Genomic DNA, 10,929 nt, shown 5'->3' with positions numbered 1-10,929 from the left:
GTTAAAAATTTTATATTGGTCTGAAAATATGTTAAGGATCAATAAGTTTCTGTTCGCACTTTCTACCAACGACCATTTTCTGTTATTTTTGTTCTTAATTCTCTACTGAAGAGGGTTCCTTGGTCCTTATCCTACTTTTGAACTAAAAGTTTATGCATAAATATGAATGGCTGGGCTGTCGGTCGAATCCTTTTGAAATAAGCCTTGCTGTTCTGTCTGAGACTTTTTCAATATCTTTTTTTCAGTTTTCTTGTTTAAAATGAATCCTACACTTGAATTTCTTCCCTGCTCTGTATCCTTGTCATAAAACATAATCCCTGATTTTAAATTTATTTGGTCGTGGTTTTTCGTTGCTTTTCTGATAGCCCTATTTTATCCCATTAAGTCACTTAATAAAGCTAAGCCTCCGGTCCATATTGTGAACCATTTAAGTTCCTTTCAGGTTATGCTGATACAATAGCTCTGTACTTAGCTATCTTACACAACCGCTCGCTCGTCGAAAGATCCGCACCGAAAGACTGGAAAATTGCACGTGTCACATCAATAACCAAGAAAGGAAATAGGGGTTGTTGTTGTTGTTGTGGTCTTCAGTCCTGAGACTGGTTTGATGCAGCTCTCCATGCTACTCTATCCTGTGCAAGCTTCTTCATCTCCCAGTACCTACCGCAACCTACATCCTTCTGAATCTGCTTAGTGTATTCATCTCTTGGTCTCCCTCTACGATTTTTACCCTCCACGCTGCCCTCCAATACTAAATTGGTGATCCCTTGATGCCTCAGAACATGTCCTACCAACCGATCCCTTCTTCTGATCAAGTTGTGCCACAAACTTCTCTTCTCCCCAATCCTATTCAATACTTCCTCATTAGTTATGTGATCCACCCATCTAATCTTCAGCATTCTTCTGTAGCACCACATTTCGAAAGCTTCTATTCTCTTCTTGTCCAAACTATTTATCGCCCATGTTTCACTTCCATACATGGCTACACTCCATACGAATACTTTCAGAAATGACTTCCTGACACTTAAATCAATACTGGATGTTAACAAATCTCTTTTCTTCAGAAACGCTTTCCTTGCCATTGCCAGCCTACATTTTATATCCTCTCTACTTCGACCATCATCAGTTATTTTGCTCCCCAAATAGCAAAACTCCTTTACTACTTCAAGTGCCTCATTTCCTATTTTGCTCCCCAAATAGCAAAACTCCTTTACTACTTCAAGTGCCTCATTTCCTAATCTAATTCCCTCAGCATCACCCGACTTAATTAGACTACATTCCATTATCCTTGTTTTGCTTTTGTTGATGTTCATCTTATATCCTCCTTTCAAGACACTGTCTATTCCATTCAACTGCTCTTCCAAGTCCTTTGCTGTCTCTGACTGAATTACAATGTCATCGGCGAACCTCAAAGTTTTTATTTCTTCTCCATGAATTTTAATACCTACTCCGAATTTTTCTTTTGTTTCCTTTACTGCTTGCTCAATATACAGATTGAACAACATCGGGGAGAGGCTACAACCCAGTCTTACTCCCTTCGCAACCACTGCTTCCCTTTCATGTCCCTCGACTCTTATAACTGCCATCTGGTTTCTGTACAAATTGTAAATAGCCTTTCGCTCCCTGTATTTTACCCCTGCCACCTTTAGAATTTGAAAGAGAGTATTCCAGTCAACATTGTCAAAAGCTTTCTCTAAGTCTAAAAATGCTAGAAATGTAGGTTTGCCTTTCCTTAATCTTTCTTCTAAGATAAGTCGTAAGGTCAGTATTGCCTCACGTGTTCCAGTGTTTCTACGGAATCCAAACTGATCTTCCCCGAGGTCGGCTTCTACTAGTTTTTCCCTCTAAAGAATTCGTGTTAGTATTTTGCAGCTGTGACTTATTAAACTGATAGTTCGGTAATTTTCACATCTGTCAACACCTGCTTTCTTTGGGATTGGAATTATTATACTCTTCTTGAAGTCTGAGGGTATTTCGCCTGTTTCATACATCTTGCTCACCAGATGGTAGAGTGTTGTCAGGACTGGCTCTCCCAAGGCCGTCAGTAGTTCCAATGGAATGTTGTCTACTCCCGGGGCCTTGTTTCGACTCAGGTCTTTCAGTGCTCTGTCAAACTCTTCACGCAGTATCATATCTCCCATTTCATCTTCATCTACATCCTCTTCCATTTCCATAATATTGTCCTCAAGTACATCGCCCTTGTATAGACGCTCTATATACTCCTTCCACCTTTCTGCTTTCCCTTCTTTGCTTAGAACTGGGTTTCCATCTGAGCTCTTGATATTCATACAAGTCGTTCTCTTATCTCCAAAGGTCTCTTTAATTTTCCTGTAGCCAGTATCTATCTTATCCCTAGTGAGATAGGCCTCTATATCCTTACATTTGTCCTCTAGCCATCCCTGCTTAGCCATTTTGCGCTTCCTGTCGATCTCATTTTTGAGACGTTTGTATTCCTTTTTGCCTGCTTCATTTACTGCATTTTTATATTTTCTCCTTTCATCAATTAAATTCAATATTTCTTCTGTTACCCAAGGATTTCTACTAGCCCTCGTCTTTTTACCTACTTGATCCTCTGCTGCCTTCGCTACTTCATCCCTCAAAGCTACCCATTCTTCTTCTACTGTATTTCTTTCCCCCATTCCTGTCAATTGTTCCCTTATGCTCTCCCTGAAACTCTGTACAACCTCTAGTTCTTTCAGTTTATCCAGGTCCCATCTCCTTAAATTCCCACCTTTTTGCAGTTTCTTCAGTTTTAATCTACAGGTCATAACCAATAGATTGTGGTCAGAGTCCACATCTGCCCCTGGAAACGTCTTATAATTTAAAACCTGGTTCCTAAATCTCTGTCTTACCATTATATAATCTTCGTCTTTCATTTCTTAGCCCCAATCCATATTCACCTACTCTGTTTCCTTCTCTCCCTTTTCCTACTACCGAATTCCAGTCACCCATGACTATTAAATTTTCATCACTCTTCACTATCTGAATAATTTCTTTTATTTCATCATACATTTCTTCAATTTCTTCGTCATCTGCAGAGCTAGTTGGCATATAAACTTGGACTACTGTAGTAGGTGTGGGCTTCGTATCTATCTTGGCCACAATAATGCGTTCACTATGCTGTTCGTAGTAGCTTACCCGCATTCCTATTTTCCTATTCATTATTAAACCTTCTCCTGCATTACCCCTATTTTATTTTGTGTTTATAACCCTGTAGTCACCTGACCAGAAGTCTTGTTCCTCCTGCCACCGAACTTCACTAATTTCCGCTATATCTAAATTCAACCTATCCATTTCCCTTTTTAAATTTTCTAACCTACCTGCCCGATTAAGGGATCTGACATTCCATGCTCCGATCCGTAGAACGCCAGTTTTCTTTCTCCTGATAACGACATCCTCTTGAGTAGTCCCCGCCCGGAGATCCGAATGGGGGACTATTTTACCTCCGGAATATTTTACCCAAGAGGACGCCATCGTCATTTAATCATACAGTAAAGCTGCATGCCCTCGGGAAAAATTACGGCTGATCCGCTGAATTACAGACCAATATCACTAACGTCGATATGTAGTAGTGTTTTGGGACATGTGTACGAACGTTATGACTTACCTCGAAGAAAACGATATTGACAGATAGTTAGCACGTATTCGGAAACTATCGTCCTTACATAACACAACTAGCTCCTTATTCTCCTGAAGTAATGAGTACTATCGACAGGGGTCGTCAAATTGATTCCATATTTTTAGATTTCCAGAAGGCTTTTGATATTGTTCCTCACAATCGACTTCTAATCAAATAGCGTGCCTGTGGAGAATGTCTCAGTTGTGCGACTGGAGTCGCGAGTTTCTGTCAGAAGGGTCACAGTTCGTAGTAAATGACGGAAACTCTTGCAGCAAAACATATGTGATATATCGCGTCCCCCAAGGCTCTCTGCTGTTCCTGATCTACATAAAAGACAGAGTAGAAAACCTGGGCGGTCCTCTTGGATTGTTTGCAGATGATACTGTCATTTAACGCGCTGTAAAATCGTCAGCAAAACAAATTACTAAATGATTTAGACAAGATATCTGTATGGTGCAGAAAGTGGTAGTCGGCTCTAAATAACAAAAATTGTGAAGTCATCCACAAGAGTACTAAAGAAAATCCGCTAAATTTCGGTTACGCGATAAATCCCACAAATCTGAAGGCTATAAATCCAAATAAATACTCGGGGATTACAGTTAAGAATAACATAAATTGGAGTGACCGCATAGGTAATGTTGTACGAAAAGGAAACCAAAGACTGCGATTCGTTTGCAGAAGACATAGAAAATGCAATAGATCAACTAATGAGACTACTTACACTCCCTTGTCCGCCTCATCTGAAGTGTTGCTGGCGGGTGTGGTATCCACATCAGATGGGACTGACGGAGGGCATCGAACAAGTTCAGAGAAGTGCAACTCGTTTTGACTTATTGCGAAATAGTGGAGAGACTGCTACGCATATGATACGTTAATTGGGATGGCAATCATTAAAACAAAGGCGGCTTTCATTACGGCACGATCTTCTCGTGAAATTTCATTCACTAAAATTTCTCCTCGTATTGAGAAAATAATCTGTTAGAGCCTACCTACACAGACAGAAACGATCATCATGATAAAATAACAGTATTCAGAACCCACACAGAGAGATTCAAGGGCTCGTTTCTCCCGCGTGCCGTTCGAGAGTGGAACAGTAGGAAAATAAAGTGGTTCGATGAACCCTCTGCCAGACACTTCATAGTGAATTGAAGAGTAATCATGAATTCAGCTCCTCTACGGCAGAACAGAGCCTTCACCTCCACAGAGCTATGCTCACGGGGATTTCAACTGATGACCGAGTGCTTCCAAAAAAAGTTCTGGCAGGCAATAGCCCTACCAGATCACGCGCTGATCGCGTGTCAGCAGAACCTGTGGGCACGTTACTCGTACTGGCTAGTTCTTTTCTTCTTTCTTTCTTTCTCTTTTTTTATTTTCTCTTTTTACATTGTGTTACGTATTTTTATGTTGCTGATTAGTGTCAGCTTGGTTTCTGGTACACAACTATTTGTTATTATCAACATATTTATTCTCTGGTGCGTGGCATTTCCTTTCGTCGTAGATCTTTATAATATTTACCGCAAAAAATGTAATATTATGCACGTAAAAGCGCAGGGCGGAGAAGGCGCCCGGGAAAATATCGATAATCGACGGTCGGACGGTATGCACCGTGACAAAAGAGTGTGTGGCCAGAGACGTGATTGTTGTTGATTAATTTAGATCGCTTGTCAGACAACGCGAAGAAGTCAACTGGTGACTTCCACACAATTTTCTGCATCTTAGTGTGGCTGTGGATGCACAGAAAGTGCGAGGGTGACCAAGTTAACAATTTCATGTGGTGCAAACGTTGCGTTTTACAAGTAAGAAGATAAATGGACGACTGTAATGGTTGCTTCCAGCCAGTGAAAGCATATCTGTAAACTCACAGCACGAGGAATGTAATGGCCGTAACTGAATAATTTTGGGAATATTACGTCGTCGCAAGTACCATCTAGCTGCAGACAACGTTAGAAAATATTGTTCAACACGCAAAGATAAGTGGCTTTAAAAATATCCCGCATCAAAATTTTGCGAACAGTTACACTTCCCTATTGGAATGTATCTCTGTCACATAGGATTTAACGAATAATCATTTTGTAGTAAACGTGCTTTAAAATTGACTGAGTTGAATGTCCGCCCTATACATTATCTTCAAATTTCCGTTCTAGTCACTATACACAATTTTATTTCAAAATATATTAATTCGAAACTGTTGTTTGTGAGCAGATGTGTTTCCTTGCCTCTTTCAGAGGCCGTGCCCTTACATGGTTGTGTTAATCATTTTACTCACCATAAAATTTACCTATTTTGGTGTTGTACTGAATAAAATAAGCGTGATATGTAGCGTCCGCCATTAGGAGTCAATGCTATGACCAATCAGAACACGGTTTATTTATCGTTGATGGGAGCTTCAGGCAGCGTGGGTAATTTGAAAGTGACAACTGCCAGTGACGAAAACAAGCGTTTACTTCCTGAAACCTGTCTTGTTGTAGATGTATGTGGATGTTATAATCGGTTCGTGCGAGTTTATGTGTTGAACGTGCTTCTCTTGTTTCCGTAATCTATATTTCTCTTTGTTCGAGTCTTACGCTTGCCATGACTCAAGACAGTTTCATTCCACCCGCAAATGATTAACGTCACTTTATTACCAACTAGCTTTGTACCCGGTGTTCTTCAACCCCCCCTCCCCCGCCCCCTCTGCGTCCCTCTCTTCCTCTCCCTGTCTCATCCCATCCGCTCCTCTCCTCTCTGTCCATAAGCTCCTTTCCTCTGTCTTCATCTCTTCCTCTTTCCTTTATATCTGTTCATCTCCTCCTCTTCCTTCTTCTACCGAGCGAGATAGTGTAGCGGTTGGCACACCGGATACGCATTTGGGAGGACGACGTTCCAAACCCGCGTCCTGTCATCCAGATTCAGGTTTTCCGTCATTTCCCTAAATCGCATCAGGCAAATGCTGGGATGGTTCATTTGAAACGCCACGGCCGTTTTCCTTCCACATCCTTCTCAAATTCGAGCTTACGCTTCGTCTCTAATGGCCTCGTTGTAGACGGAACGTTAAACACTAATCTCCTCCTCCTCCTCTTCTCATTCTCTGACCATCTCCTCCCCCCCCCCCCCCATGTCTGTCTCCATATTTTCCTCCTGTCTTTCTCTGTCCGTCTACTTCTCTTTCCTTTCTATGTCCATCTCCTCCTCTTCACTTGCTGTCCATTTCCCCCTAATCCTCCCACTATCCATCTCTTACTTTCCTGTTTCTATCTCCGCCTCCGTCTTCTCCCTCACGTTACTCCCTATCCCAACAGGAGGTTGCTAGTTCTCCGTTCCCCCGACAACCACCGCCCCTCCTCCCACTTTTCTTTCCAGATAATAAATAGCGTGTATACCAAGTTTGGTTGAAATCGGTCCAGGCTTTTAGGAAAACCTTTTTATCCCTCGCTTCGCCCGCGTCAAGCATTTGTCATATGTATTTAACGTATGTCACGCATATTTGTACACACAGTTCTCACGCATCTCCAGCGAATTTCGCCCTGCGGTATCATTTTCACGCAGCGCAGTGTTTATGACGCCATATCTTCTGAACTATGTGTCGTAGAATAATATAATTTTGCAAATACAGTCAACGGCATATGTAAATACTGTCTGCAAAATGTGCTGGGAATAGGATTAGTACGAAAGAAGTAATAAATTTAAAAGTCATTCACGACGCGCCAATTTTTTCACGCATTCCATTGTCTATGACGTCATAGTTCCTGAGCTATGTCCCCTACAATGATACAACTTTGCAGATGCATTCAGTGGTGTATGTGAATACTTTCTGCAAAATGTGTCGCGAATGCAGCTGGTATTAAAGAGTAATATATTAAAAGGTCATACCTTTTGCGGCAGTCTTATTCTATGAACAGCGAAAGTGCAGAAAGTGATAAACTCTGTTCCTTTCATCGTTTTGTGAGGGTAGTGAGCGAGAAAAAGTTTCGTAAAGGTTGGAAATTTTTTGTAAGGTTTGTTGCAAGTCACTAAATGTTCTCATTCTGAAATAATGGATGAATAAATGTGTGGGTTGTCGCGCGTCGTGAGCAACACTTCATTTTCATTCCGACTCCCTTTGGTATGTGGGTGGGGTCTTTCCAGACGGTAGGTAATATGTGTACCAAACTTGGTTGATATCGGTCCAGTGGCTCAGGAAGAGATGTGCAACACACATACACGCATTTTTATGAGGTGGATTTGGAGTGAAAATTTTGACTTGGTTTTATAGACACTTTCGATGTAGTAAAATCATTGCATACAGTTTAAGATCTCCCTATTTGAAACTTCCTGGCAGATTAAAACTGTGTGCCGGACCGAGACTCGAACTCGGGACCTTTGCTTTTCGCGGGCAAGTGCTCTACCGACTGAGCCATCCAAGCACGACTCACGCACTGTCCTCACAGCTTCACTTCCGCCAGTATCTCGTCTCCTACCTCTCAAACTTCACAGAAGCTCTCCTGCGAACCTTGCAGAACAAGCACTCCTGAAAGAAAGGATATTGCGGAGACATGGCTTAGCCACAGCCTGGGGGATGTTTCTAGAATGAAATTTTCACTCTACAGCGGAGTGTGCGCTGATATGAAATTTCCTCGGGACCCGAGTTCGAGTCTCGGTCCGGCACACAGTTTTAATCTGCCAGGAAGTTTCATATCAGCGCACACTCCGCTGTAGAGTGAAAATTCCATTCTGTGTCCCTACTTCTTCAAAAGCCCTCAGTGCTCAGGTCAGTATGCTCACTTAGCAGACGCCAGTCCGTGTGTGACTCCTAAGGCATACCTGATAAGAAACATTACAGACGTTGATAAATCACTTTGTCTATTAGGACACGGATGCAGTGCTTTTGCACGTTATACGCGGGCTGTGGTATTGTCTTGGAGGCAGTAGCGCGGTAATACGAGTTCTATCTTGCCATAAACAGCACTCTCTCTACTGAAACCATACGCTGGTGCGTGCCACGTGTCCGTTGATAGCTTTCTCGTACTTGACTTGAAACACATTCTGTCAGTACAGCTTCCCGGGTTCGATTCCCGGCGGGGTCATGGAGTTTCTCTGCCTCGTGATGACTGGGTGTTGTGTGATGTCCTTAGGTTAGTTAGGTTTAAGTAGTTCTAAGTTCTAGGGGACTGATGACCATATATGTTAAGTCCCATAGCGCTCAGAGACATTTGAGCCAATCATTTGTCAGTACACCCAAGAGGTGTTTTACGAGGTACTCAGTAGTCCTCACTATGCTCTTCAGCCGAATAAGCAAAGCGCGACTTTCTCTGTTATTGTTTTATTTTGTCTTGCATTCTAACACATTTGCTGCATTCTACTGTAAGATAAAAACGCAGGAAATATTTCCCCTATATTTTCTGGCAACTTCTCCCTCATATCTCTCTCGTTTCGCTTCACCTTTGCCGGCCGCTGTGACCGAGCGATTCTAGACGCTTCAGTTCGGAACCGCGCTGCTGCTGCGGCCGCAGCTACGAATCCTGCCTCGGGCATGGATATGTGTGATGTCCTTAGGTTAGTTAGGTTTAAGTAGTTCTAAGTCTAGGGGACTGATGACCTCAGAAGTCCCATAGTGCTTAGAGCCATTTGAACCATTTTTTGAGCTTCACCTTTGTTTCGTATTTTATAACTCGCATTCCTCGAGATCTAACACACATTCATTCGTAGGTTTAGCGCTAATTTCCATCATGTCGATATACTCTCAAAGCCCGTCTCATCACACCAATGTTTGCAAGCAATGCCGCCAACTTACTTTCATTTTGCCTGGATATCCTTTCGTACGCCTTCAGCCTAGGATCGTGACTGCTGGGTACTGGTACTGCTGAATGGAGCCGAAGTGACCTCGCCCAGATAGCTGTGTGTGGGTTTATAAATTGCCTCTGCCTGCTAAAGGGACAGCTGTGTAGGCATGACGTAGTAAGAATGCCCCCACGTGAGGGAACAGGCAGCGAAGCTGTCGCTCTCATGTGACTTCAGTAACGGACTCTGAAGTTGTCATGTGATAATACAGCGTGGCATGCTGACGTTTTCTGCTGAAATGTGAAAGTCCACTGTCTGATTCAGTCATACGTTATTTTTCCTTCCTAAAGGCGTATAAGCATTGTTGCTGTTCACCAGTTAGCTTCATCCGTTTATTATACTGTCAGGGATAAGAAGTGTTCGTTTAAGCAGTAGTGCAACAACTTAGGACACTAGGATTTATTTCTAAAATACACTGTGGATTATGGAATTTCACTGCTCAAGAGTAGAAAAGCCATTATTTAAGGACAGAAATAGATTAACATAGACTCTGTGTTTGCCCTGTGTGGTTCAGTTATGCGCCGGCCAGAGAGGCCGAGCGGTTCTAGGCGCTACATCTCGAACCGCGCGACCGATACGGTCGCAGGTTCCAATCCTGCCTCGGGCATGGATGTGTGTGCTGTCCTTAGGTTAGTTAGGTTTAATTAGTTCTAAGTTGTAGGGGACTGATGACCTCAGAAGTTAAGTCCCATAATGCTCAGAGCCATCTGAACATTTTTTTCAGTTATGCTTCTGAAGATTTATTCCCAACTGTGTGCGTTTTGTTTACAACTGAGTATAGAATACATAGGAATTTTGTTCATTTGGAAGCAGTAATCCAACCACAACATGTGTATGAACGAACTTTTTACATTCCACAAAAAAGAGATCAGCGCCAGTAGTCCGACCCAAAGCATTTCGTTGCGACGATAAAGCCTTTCGACCGATGGTGTGCTATGTGACTACCGTTGCTAATCGTACACGATAAAACGATAAGACGTGTTACGGTCGGTTCACACTTGACGGAACATCAACGGACATAAGATTCTCACACCTGTAATTTCAAATGCAGAATTCACACTCACGGTCAGTGTGATGAAACATCATGGACGTCGAGGATACTTCGATTTTAACTTTGGCGGTGAAACTTTTCCAGGCAACTATGCTCATTACACTCGAATTTTTTGTCATGCAATTGAAGTTAGATTTGTTTCTTTGTTCGAATATAGGCCGACGGCAGCCTTATTTTTTTTTTTTTTTTTTTTTTTTTTTTTTTTTTTTTTTTTTTTTTTACTCTGGAGAAGATTTCCTCAATCTATGGCAGTACTTCGAATTTGTTTAGCCATTCATTCCACCTGGCAAGAGTAAAGTCTCTCTTAGCTATGACCAGACATCCTTAGTGACTCAACCTTACAGTATACTTTGTAGATTACGTGTTCACAGTGATAATGACCATATTGGCGTGCGAAAAACTAACAGCTATTAAAACGTGGCTGTAAATCCCGTTTCATCAATGATGTGCTGTTTATGAAGCC

At 42.2% G+C, this 10,929-nt stretch overlaps 1 non-coding gene across 1 annotated transcript; it reads right to left on the bottom strand.

Moving 5' to 3' along the window:
- Window positions 1-7,927: 7,927 nt before the first annotated feature.
- On the bottom strand, window positions 7,928-8,002 carry Trnar-gcg. Its single transcript has one exon. It is a non-coding gene; the product is annotated as a tRNA-Arg (tRNA).
- Window positions 8,003-10,929: the final 2,927 nt, after the last annotated feature.

This window comes from Schistocerca americana, chromosome 8 (assembly GCF_021461395.2).
Source record: "Schistocerca americana isolate TAMUIC-IGC-003095 chromosome 8, iqSchAmer2.1, whole genome shotgun sequence".
Taxonomy (NCBI): domain Eukaryota; kingdom Metazoa; phylum Arthropoda; class Insecta; order Orthoptera; family Acrididae; genus Schistocerca; species Schistocerca americana.
The sequence above is the reverse complement of the archived record's forward strand: the minus strand, read 5'-3'. Positions and strand labels throughout refer to the sequence as shown.